Source organism: Ambystoma mexicanum, chromosome 11 (assembly GCF_040938575.1).
Source record: "Ambystoma mexicanum isolate Mex_15411 chromosome 11, UKY_AmexF1_1, whole genome shotgun sequence".
NCBI lineage: Eukaryota > Metazoa > Chordata > Amphibia > Caudata > Ambystomatidae > Ambystoma > Ambystoma mexicanum.
In genome coordinates, this window is record NC_090934.1 from 1014390354 (window position 1) to 1014402425 (window position 12072).

Sequence of the window (12072 nt, forward strand, 5' to 3'; positions counted from 1 at the left end):
TAGACCTAGATTAGGGACAACCATGTATTGTCCCCAGTGACTGTTTCCTCACCCTCCACAAACTGGTCAGAAAGTCACTTGAACTTGCCCCATTGTAAGAAGCTCCCCACTTCCTGTCACATCTGATTTATTTTTTTATGTTCTTTTGTGACCAAAAGAGCATTGTTCCTCCCTGTATATAAATAAAGAAAAACTAGTACCATAGGCAAGAATGACAAAAATGACCCAGGGTGTGGATGTGGGGCTGATTGTGTTTTGTGGAAGGCATAGTTTGTGTGTTCTTGGGTGTAACGATGGTGAATTACTGGGGTAAATGATTCAGATTGTTAGTGTTTTTAAGAGTGCAAATCAAACTAAGTAACTGCTATGAGACTTACTTTAAGGTAATTTGGTTTGCTGCAAAATTTGATCAAGTGGAGAAGCCATGATTTGTGCCCAGATGTACTGGTTTCACAATCCCCAGTTCAGCCAGTAGGATCCATTTCCTCCCATTCCACCTTTAGTTTTAGTAGTAGTAGCAACAGTAGTAGTAGTAGTAGTTTGTCATTTATATAGTGTCTTTATCCCATTAGAATGGCCTCAATGTGCTTGTAGGGGTGGTGGGGGGTTCAGGGGAACACCAGAGGACTGAAGTCCAAGAGATGGGAAAGGTCGTCAAAAGAATTAGAATGAGTGTGTGTATATTTGGCCAAGAAAGGGATTTGGGTGGGCTGGCCTAGTTGCGGTAAGCTAACCATGATGGTCAGGCATGTGGATGAGAGCGGAGAGGAGGTCAGATGAGTGCAAGAGACTGTTTCCAGCTAGACTGAATTCTTTGTTGTAGATCGTAGCTGCATTCTGATGTCAGAGATGTTTTTTAGTCTGGTGTATGGATGAGAGTGCATGCAGGTGGGTGGCTTCGCCTACGGTTGAAGTCCACCGAAGCGGTGCAGGAATACGTACCTTGGGGTTCAGTTGGAACTTTGCCTTTGATGCATCTGAGTGATCAGATCGACCCGGCTGCTCCCAAATTGTACTTTACCTTGCTTTGTATAGTATACAGGGGAGGCACAAACTGTGTCCAGTCCTAGGTGTCATGAGGTAAGTGAGAGAAGGGAAATGGTTCTTTAAGTTGCTGGAGGGAATAACAAGGTTTTCAGGGCCTTTCTGAAGGAGAGGTAATTCTCATCACGGCGGATGTTCATAGGGAGTTCCAGAGGGTGGGAGCTTGGACGGAGAAGGAGGTGGGGTGGGTTAAATCACAAGGAGGACTGCAGAGCTAGATCGAAGGTTTCTGATGGGTTGGTAGCGTGTAAGCTTGTGTTGGAGGAATTCTGGGCCTGTCTTGTGGAGAGCATGGTGTGTAATACACATGGCTTTGAAGGTCACCAATAGGGTGACAGGAAGATAGTGGCACTCTAAGGCAAAAGTGATGTATTCTCTGGGTGTTGGGTAGGCCGGTGACTTTGGAATCTTGAAAATGATCAGAGGGACATCGGCGTAGTTGTAGCAGGATAGGTAAGGAGAGCGGATGAGTACTGGGAGGGGGCTTAGGTAGAGCTCAAAGAGGAGGGGGATAGGGAGGCCTCCTGTGGGACCCCTTTGGAGACAGGTTGGGGTGGGGGGAAGAGACGGGGGGCATGATTTGTGAGCAGCTGGAGGGAAAGGAGGAGATCCATCTTAGAGTGGAGTCCCTGATGCCTAGTGAGTGGAGTCTGTCCAGGAGGATGGAGTGGTCAATAGTCTCAAAGGCAGCGGAGAGGTCAAGCACAACCTGTTCTTTTCAAGTCATCCCAGATGGCAACAAGGGAGGATTCCATTCCTCCGAGTGGTTTGAATGCCGACTGGGCAAGGTCGAGTAGGGGATTAGATTCTGTGTAGAGGCAAAGCTGCGTGTAGGCTGAGCCGTCTAGGAGTTTTGCAATGAAGCTGGTGTCCGAGATAGGGTGGTAGTTGGATGGAAGGGGAGGGGATGGGCTACGTGAGAGGTTTTGAATGCATCAGGAAAGTGAGGATCTTGCGACTCACTCTGCCAGTGCAGGCTGAGGGTATGACATTTAGGAGAGCGGGGTGACAGGGGTCCCCAGGGGAACCTGAGGGGTGGCTTAGGGATAGTAGTTTCAGGAATTCAGGGTGGGAAATGGCAGTGAAGGAGAGGACCGGGTCTGAAGGAGGAGGGGACAGGAGAAGGTGGAGAGGAGGACAGTGTGGGTGAATGATTAGTGCAGTGTCTTTCAATAGCGATATTGTAAAAGTGGGCAGACATGGCATCGGAGAGGGATTGGGAGTGGGGAGAATGGGGGAGGAATAGCTTGGAGGTTTGAACTCTGCAATGATCCTGTGGAGTTCCCAGCTGGGGTTACGTGAGTTGGCTATTCGGTTTCCATAGGAGGATCTATTGCAGCGGTATTCAAACTGTGGGGCGCGACCCCCCAGGGGTCTGTGGGTGCATCCCTGGGGGACCCTGAGAGCTCAGCATGAAATATAAAAAAAACGTTTGTGGTTTTATTTTGTTTTTAAGATTGGAAGAAATGGGCAGGGGTGGCTCACATGGTCGGGCTGAAGCATGAAACTCTCATGCAGCAATGAAAAAGTGGCCCGCAGTTGTAAATGGATATTCATTCCTTTAGTCACAGACTGGGCCTCATGACAACTATACGGTAACAACGGTGCCGGTAAGCTATCGGCACTGTTGTGCTACCGTAGCGCCATAGTACGAGTTGTGCTCGCGGGTGCCCGACAGCCTGCCAGGTCTGACCTGGCAGGCCGTGCGGCACCCGCGAGCACAGCTCGTCGGATGCACCGGCACCGTTATTAACGGTGCCGGTGCATCCAAGCTCCCCATTCCCATTGAGCCCTATGGGGCTCAAATGGGAATGGCGATCTACCAGTACTGGCACCCGTGAAAGGGCCATTATCAGGTCCGCCTAATTCGGCATGACCCGGTAATTGCCCATTCGCAGGTGCCAGACCCGGATGCAACTCCGAGGGCAGTCGTGCCGGTTTTACCGGCACAGCTACTGCCAGGATTGTAATGAGGTCCACTGTTTCAATAGTACCCAAGGGGGTGCTTTGTGTTAAAATGTAAGTAAATTGTGATATATTCAGCAACAATGGTCAAAATTACTAACCGAATAGTTAAGTAACTCATCAAACTGGTCCACATTGGCCAAAATGGTGGCCCATTTTGACAGGCCCACACTAGCATTTTACATTTTTGGTACAGGCATTGCCCTACAAGGCCAGTCCGAGACTGGCGGCTCATCCATAATGCAGGGACGTCATTTCACCAAAACGCCAGGGGTAGCGGAAGTGACATCACAGTGCCACGCCCATAAGAGTGACATCACATGAAGTGATGTCATTTGACCACACCCCACTCGACATCACAGGAAGTGATGTCATTTGACCACGCCCTCCACATGACATCACAGGAAGTGGCCTCATAAAGCATTATCCCCTCAGTACACTAAGAAATATATGGTTACGATATCAGTGTTTTGTGACATTTCATACAAGAATGGATCATCATATGTAGCAGTGTCAAGGTCCATGTTGCCACGCGAAGTGTATGAACCCAAATCCCCTCATAATCTGGATCTGCCCTGTTAGTTCAACAGGACTACAGAGCGAAATCACATTCTGGGGGGACAGGGACGGATAGGCGGGTATGGGGATAGGGGAAAGCCAGGATAAAAGGCGAGAGGGAGAATATTTCACCAGAAAACATGTATGGCATCCACAGTTTTTAATAATTCTTCTTCTTGTGTTATTTTGGCTGCCAAAAGATTAGTTCAAAATGTGTTCAAGGTGTACAGTGCATTACTGAGCGATGCCACCTTCAGTACCAAAAGCCTCATAAGTCATGTCCCCATATTTTACGGGGAAAAAATCCTGGCTGCATTTTGCATTACTCCCACACTCACCAACACTCTTTATATGCCTAGGTTTCTGTTCCTACATGTTCATTGTCCTCCACACCCCTCACCTCTCCATAATGGTACACATTCCAACAATTAGTACTATTGTATAGATTTTGGGATAATGCCCAACCCTTCACTCTGATCATAAGACTTAAAATGTAGTTTCTTACCAGATTGAGCAGAACAGTGGCTTGACAGATGTGTCCGAGGCTGCTGTTTCAGTGGCATGTAAGGTGAAGATTCTGACACAGAAAGGAAGGAACTCCACATGAAGATGCAGGTCTGAAAATAAAAAACAAATTATCAGAATGGAAGAATCATTTGTACAACAGCACACCAGAATATCATTTGTCATAGAGACAAGATACTGACTGAACGCACTGAGGGGTGTGCTTTCCAGACTACCATTAACTGCAGTGCCCTGCTTCTGACCTTGCAATCCGGCCACCCAGCAGCCTATTCCACCCTCCGTTTCCCGGCATCCCTGGAGCCTGTGGTACCTCTCATCCCGGCACATCTAGCCTCCCCTCACTCACATGAGCACTTGGGGTGACGTGATATTATCGAATTATACTCCTGAAACTGAATACCCTACACCCAGTGACCCTAATGTGGCTGGGAAGAGGTGGATGGTGACGTCCCATCACCATGTGAGGTCATACACTGGGAAACTGGGGCGTGCAGCGTAACCCCTCACTATTTACCCAGAGGCAGAACTGATTATTGTGGCAGATATTCATTGGCCCATTATTTTTATGATGATGATATTTTGAATGCACAGAGCTGGATTCCAGCGAGCACTGAGCAACTCAATATGATCTCTGCTGCATAGGAGGCATTTCAATGAAGATGCAGGAAGGACAGTTGTCTCAGGTAAGGAGCGATTGTGCTGCGAAGTGACTCTGTTGAAAAGTCTACATGTCCCCTTTGTGTGAGGGACCGGCAGGGTTCCACGACTCCCACCACACTTGCCCAGTCAAGGAGGCGTGAGAGAAGGGAGGCCACAGAGAGACAGTACACCCTGCACTCCAGACACACCTCCACAGCACGGACCCAGGGGCCAGAGAAGCACCCCAGGCACAGGGGTCCCTTCCAGATACCAGGGAGCGCACAGACCACACAGCTAGGGGGCCGAGAGCGTAGCCCGCAACACTCCAGATAAAGCCCCCTGATTTGGGCCAACCAAGCCCTGCAGCACTCCAGATACAGGCCCCCCACATCCCACAAACGCACACACAGACTAGAGCAAGCAGACATTTGCATGCATGCACACCCCCACCCCGAAAGCAGAGCTCCCTGCCCTTGGCCACAGGCACCCTGCCAGTGGAGTGTGTTGGGACCCTGATTACATTCTGCTTGAGGAATCAGATTTTAGGCTTTTAGCTCCAATTGTGTGTAAGTATTTGAGGTATTACAGATGTGTGCAGCGCACTTAGTTGCTGTATTGAATCCATGCTCCTTCGCCAATGAGGTAAATTCACAAAACCCCCAATTCTATGGAAAGAGGCAGAGAGAAGCTTCATCATTCTCCAATGGTACTGTGTTTTACTTTGTGTATAGGCGCGTTATAAATGCCATAATATATCATATGTTGACATTCCTTGCCAATGACATTTTAGAATATTGCAAGGCCGGGACACACATGATACTTTATAAATCGGGGCCACTGTCTATATTCTAGGGACTCTAAGGGGGAGAAACTGGGGTGGCTAAACCTTAGCAACTCGACAGTCCGTGGGGCAGATTCCTAGCTCAGGGGCAACTGGAAGCAAGACGACGTGGGAGCAAAACAGGTTCGATCCCCAGGTCCATGCTTAGAAACCTCTGGGTATTAAGCAACACGTGTAGCTGTTGTCGCCTGAGGTGCCAAGCTATCCGCCTGCGGCCGCAGGCGGGTAGTGGGCTAGCACAGCACACACGCAACCTAGGCTCCACCTGGTCCTGGCGGCCGCAGGGGAATGCCACAAGAGCACACATCTGACCTCAGCCTGGGGCAGGGCTTTAAGTGGGCCGGGGCCTGCCGGGGCTGGGCCCCGGCAGGTTCCGAAATTTCGTTTTGAGGCGGGGCCCTGCCGGGGCCCACTAATCTCCCCGGGCAGCCCCGGCCACTACACGAAAAGGCATTTTTTTCTACAGCCTGAAACTCTCGCTCGTGTGCGAGAGCTTCAGGCTTCAGAAAAAAATGCCTTTCAGCTATAATGGTGGCGCCGCACCTGCGAGGCATCCCTTTAATCAAGGGATGCACGTGGGCCGGCGCCACCATTAAGGCTGAAAGGGTGAGGCCGCTGGAAGCAGAGGCCTTGCTTCCTAAATACTGAAGCTCCCGCGGATTCGCGGGAGTTTCAGTCTTTAGGAAAAAGGCCTCTGCTTCCAGTGGCCTCACCCTTTCAGCCTTAATGGTGACGCTGCCCCTCCCCAGCTGGCGAGGGGCAGCACCACCATTAAGGCTGAATAGGCGAGGCGCTGTCCCCTGCCAGGCAAGCCTATACAAAATAAATGCAGAGATCAGCACCCTCTCCCCCATAGGGGAGAGGGTGCTAATCTCTACAAAAGGCTGCCTGGCAGGGGTGCCAGTAGCCCATTGAGCCGGGGCTCGTCAAGGGGGCGTGGCCTAACGGCCCATCAAGACCACGTTGTTGGGCCACGCTCCCTCGATGGGCCCCGGCTCGATTTGTAGTGCCACTTAAGGCACTGGCCTGGGGCCTACGGCGGCACACGCCAGCAACATTAATCCACCCAGCAGCTCACACACACCCGCTCGCCCCCGACCTCAGTCACACACACAACACAGACTGACTCACCGCTGTGTGTTAGCTTGGAAGAAGTTAGTTGGCCTGGACTTTCTGGCACCAAGAGAAACCACGAAGCTGCTGCTGCACGCTGGCTTCGCTGCAGTGCTCACAAAATGGAGGACCACCAGCACGCTGCACCGCTTGAGTGGTGGCCACGCCCCCTCCTCCTCTGATTGGAGGAAATGCCAGAGGTCGCAAGAGAGTGACAGAGGTCGCTGGCCAATCGGCAGCGGTCGCTCTTGCGACCTCTGGCGACCCCCAAATGACGTCCCTGCCATAATGGCGAGGGGGCGCCCACCCAGTGGCCCCTCACCCATTATGGAGGAGATAAGGAGCCAGCCCAGTGAAACAGTGAGCACTCCCTCAGTTTCTTTTTCCAGCTGATGGAGTGCTCCTGGGCTGGCTGAATTGTCACAGTGAAACAATGTTTCCCTTTGACAGATCAGTTTAGTTCCCCAGCCCCACATGCTCACTGAGCCATGCAAGCGCTGGGGCGCTTTGCTTCACCAGCATTGCATAGCTCATTGGAAATGCTGGCTGGGGCACTGCATGCCTCCTCGCACATACAAACAGAGCAGCCTGGAGCAGGGCGTTTTAGCACCCACACGCAGGCCAATGCAGAAGGTACGTTTATGTTCATTTTTTTTATTTAAACGTGTATGGATGCGTGTATGCTTAGGTTATGAGTGAGTGTATGGTGATGGATGCTTGTGTGAATGATGGAGTGATTGCTGTATGACTGTGCAGCGCCTTTCATACACACATAATCATGTTGATTGTGTTAGGCCCAGGGGACAGGGATGGTATCTTTTTACTGGACATCTATCATAGATGTCCAGTAAAAAATGTCATGCCTGTCCCCTGTGCCCCCCAGCACCAACTGCAAACTGTTTGGCTATTTACCCATTTTTTTGTTAAAAGAATGCTCTACAATGCAACAGTTTAACCCATTATTTAAAAAGAATTCACAGGGAGAAACCCTCCCCCCTGCCCCCCGAATCCCCCTTTATTGGTTCGGGCTCCCTCACTATGCTCGGTCGCGATTTGGGGGAAATAGTTATGCCCTCCACTTAAAAAAATCACCAGCCGCCACTGGCCCCTAGACTGTGTTGGGAACGGGATGGGGGGAACCCAGGGACTATGGTGGGAGCACAATGGGCGGGAACCATGGGATAGTGGTGGGAGCAGAGTGGGGAGAACTCAGGGTGTGTGATGGGGTGGGGAGAGACCAGGGACTGAGTAGAAGTGGGATGAGGGAGCCCAGCGACTGATGGCAGCAGGTGACGGTGCGCAATACATCCTGTCCATTTGGCATTTCTGGGGGGTCCCGACCTGCCCAAATTTTGCTCAGGGGGGCCCCAGCCCAAAAAGTTTGAAGACCACTGATCTATTGGCTTTCCTAATTTCGATCCTGTAGGCCCTGATCTGCCGGGCATAAGTAAGTGGCACTGTTTTGGGGTGTGGGGTTTGCATTCCATGTGCAGTCTAGGCAATGCTTTGGGGTTTTAAGGGAGGGAGAGTACCACTTGAGATTAGGGCCTGGTCTCTGGGAGGTGTATCTTGTAGGGGTCAGAGGGATGAGGGCATTAGAGAGCCATTTGTCGAAAAGGTTGCTAGAGCGGGGTCCTTCATGGAGGGTGAGGGATAGGAGGGATCGTAGAAGGATGGGGAGGCAGAGTGGAAATTAAGTCGGCACTACTGAATACGACATCACAGGTGTGTCCTATGTTACTGGGGTGTGATATCAGTTGTGTCATGGTTAGAGCGTCCATGTTATCAATGAGTGGACAGATCATAGGGTTAGTGGGGATGTCAAACCAGATGTTGAAAAATTAGCATGGTAATGGACAGATACAGTATCATGACGGCTGAAAGGGAGGCACTAAGGGAATCTGCAAAATGTTTGTTGTACCCAGGAGGTCTGTAAAGGATTAAGAAACTGTGGGTAAGGAGTGAGTTGGAATTTCACTAGTAGGGTTTCGTAATCAATGTTGCAGGTTTGTAGGTTTGTTTCTCAAAGTGCAAGACTGAGGTGTTTGTAGAGGATGGCTATTCCACCATCTATTGTGTACGATAAGGGAATAACGCGGGGGGGGGGGGGTTGTCCAGTCATTATTTCGAATTCAAAAGGGTTGAATACAATACGTTTGAATCAAAAGGATCAACAACAAAAAAAAAAGACCGAATGCTTTCTTTTATTTATTTTTTTTAAAATGTATTTTTTGGTATAGGAAAAATGTGTGGTTTTTCCCCCAAAAAACGGGTTTGGGGCGACCCCCCCCCCAAAATAACAAAAAAAAAATGCATTTGATTTTTTTTTCGATCCTTTTTTTGCATTTCGAAACTTTGTATTCGAAACTTTAACTCTAAACCACGCGGGGGCGGGGGAGGGTGAGGGACTCGTGTGCGGCGGGTTCCAAGTTGTCAGAAAGCCAGGTTTCAGCGATGAAGAGGGAAGGTCAGGGTTTTCCTCAGAGATAGTTGAAAATTAGCCGTTGAGGAGTATGCAGGAGAGCCATTAGGGGTTCCTAAGGGAGGATCGGTCTTGGAGTAAAGGAAAAGAGTGGGTGTACAGGGGTGCAAGGATGAGAATTTCTAGTTGGAGTTCTAGAGGGGAAACGGGGTGGGGAGAGGAGTGCATGCTGGGGGAGGGAAGGTGGCCAATGGTAGGCAAAAGGGTTCCTTTGGAGGCTAGAGTTGGAGTGGAGGAGTGAACGTGAAGGACAAGTTCTTCGTGGGGGGAGGTGGAGGAGGGGTGGGGATTAGTCTATCTGAGGGGAGTTGGCAGGGTGTGCTTGGATAGGTTTGGAGGTGGGTGGGAGAGAAAGGAGAGCTGGGGACAGAGGAGAAGGGCAGTGTGGGAAGCAGGAGAGGGAGAGGAAGGTTTCGTCGAGAGGGGTGGGTTGAAGTGAGTAAGGGATGGGATACGCTGGAGTGGAGGCAAAGAGATTTGACAAGGTTGGGAGTTGCAGGGGAGGAAAGGATTGTATATGCGAGAGGGTCGGTGGGCTCTAGTTGGGAGCAGAGGTGAGGCTAGAGAGAGCGATGTCCTGAGGTGGATGTGGTCTTTGCGTTTAGGGAGGTGTATGAGAGCCAAAGGTGTGTGTGATTGTAGTAGGAGCAGCTGTTGATTGCGGGGTGTTAGTCAGGGCAGCCGAGCTACGTTTAGGGGGCAGCCGAGCTACGTTTAGGGAAAGGGGGAGGAGGATGTAGGGAGGAGTAGTGCTGGGTAGGGTGAGGTGGAGGGGGCACGAGGAGGGTTTGTGTAGGGAAGCTGGGAGCCAGGCTGGAGGCGTTATGAGTGGAGAGGGGGGTGTGATGGAGGAGGGGAGGGTAGAGAGGGCTGGGTAGGCGGCTCTGCTTTCTGGAACACCAATGTGCACCTTTAATCTGTGCATTGCAAGTGATGGAGGAAGATGCTGCCAGAGGGCTTTAGATGGATGAAGTAGGCCTAGTGGATGGGTTCTATGTGTGTAGTTGGCATCCAAAAGCAAGCCACTAGATTCAAATTTGAAAAGTACCATAGATGTGACGTTTGATGGGTCCCTTTCTCTAAGCTCCCCGCTCGCTCTGGCGTGTTGCTGTATTGATTCCAGCGGCCCTGGCGGCTCTACCAGTCCCGTAGTGCAGTGGACTAAGAAGCCGACACACTGTTACTCGGCGGCGAGGGTCAGTGGAAGACTCTTTGCCACCTTGGGCAGTCTTGGCAGCCTTGCCAGGCCTCGCGGTAAGCGCCTAGGATTCAGACATCATTCCTGGATAGTTCCGCACCACGTTAGAGGTGTAGCGTTTGGCTGGTGCTCCCATTGCTTTTTGCATTGTTTAATCTGCCGTTGCTTAATATCTTGCTGATTTTTTGCTGATTTTGCTTGCCCAGCCCCGGCTGTGTAATTTGGGGTCATCAAGTCCGCTAATAAGAAGAGCAATATTGATGGCATGCGGAGTAGACTGCAGGAACAGTCTGAAGGGGCTTTGTGGCGTCTTCCCCCTCTGACCAACAGAGACCGTGTTTCGGAGGTCTTGCCACTCAGTACTCGCAGGAGACTAAGATTGCGTGATAGACCTCTTGCCACTATAATGCCCGACAATAAAAATCTTGCTTACTCAAAATAAACGCCCAGCCAGGAACCATGTAATTCCACCATTAAAACTGGCCCCCTAGAACTTGTGTCGCCGGAATGCCTACAAAAACCTAGCACTGTTGAGACCATAGTGCCAGTTTTGACCCCAGTCAAAACCCCATGCTTGGGAAAATTTATGAATCACACTGGTAACAACAAAGGCCACACTCCCCAAAGTCGGGCCAGGCCTATTTTAGCTCAATTTGAGCACATCGACCCCTCGCAATGGTCAAAAGCCAAATAGCTACTTCTATGTAAGGACCCTTTTGACCTTGGTCTTCTGGCTGACGCCCTGAATGACTGGGTGGCGGACAAGCGACCGCCTAAAGTGAATACTGCGGCACAAACAGTTGAGCCGTTTAGTCTTCCAGCCCCCTCAGATATTAAAGGTTAACAATGCTTGTCAAGTCCGTATTGGTAAGGAGATTAGAGATCAAGTCGTACAAGCTGATGTTTGTAGCGAGAGGCCACCTAATTCCTCCAAGCTTATTTTAGACAGCAGGAAGAAAATAACTCCCAATTTGCCCCCCCAAGAGCCTAATACAGGATATAGCGCTCTCCTCATTGCCCCATACACAGGATACAATGCTTCTCCGAGTGCCCTCTAACCAGAAATCTGACCAAGAAACGGCCAATCCTCCCACAACGATGAAAGCTAATTGCGAGTCTCTACCCATATGGAACATTCGCCTAAAAAAGTCACAAATGCCAACAATAAAGGACATAAATATGCAGGATTACATCATGGACCAAAGAAATTTCGTTATAACCAACATTCGCAAAAAAGAAGGAAAAGAGACTAAAGAAGGTTTGCGCAATAAGGTTCTTGGACTGGTTGCGGCAGAGAACTGGACCTGGTGTGGTTAGACTCTCCGATTTAAAAATCCTGCGTAGAATGGACCAGATTGACTGGTGATCTCAACCTAACTGTGATTGTGTCTTAGTGGGTTTTGGGGACAGTACCCTACCTGCATTTCTCAGCTGTTGTAAATATTTACCCAGAGGGCCCTCGAGTTGTAATCTAATCCTCTAATGAACGTTTAGGGTACACTTTTCTGTTTTTCCTTACCCACCACTTAAGTTACGGACCTTTTATACGGGACCTTTTATACCCTTTTGAGTTTGTTGAAATTTTCTGAATTAATTTTGAATCTCTCATACTGAATGTATTATTTCTGTTCTTACCTTTCTAGCTTGTATTTATGTTGTTTGTTCTGTAACCGCCCGTAAGCCTTTGGGTACCTTGGTGCGCTATAT

General features: G+C 50.0%; 1 protein-coding gene across 4 annotated transcripts in view; it reads right to left on the reverse strand.

Moving 5' to 3' along the window:
• GLCE (glucuronic acid epimerase) overlaps positions 1-12072 on the reverse strand; it is a 467532-nt gene that overhangs the window by 196101 nt on the left and 259359 nt on the right. For 2 of the 4 annotated variants that reach the window (XM_069624232.1, XM_069624230.1), the window contains one exon: positions 4073-4184. The exons of the other annotated variants lie outside the window; for them this stretch is intronic. The gene's annotated coding sequence lies outside the window, so the exon portion shown is untranslated. The remainder of the gene's footprint in view (positions 1-4072; positions 4185-12072) is intronic. 4 annotated transcript variants of the gene reach the window in all.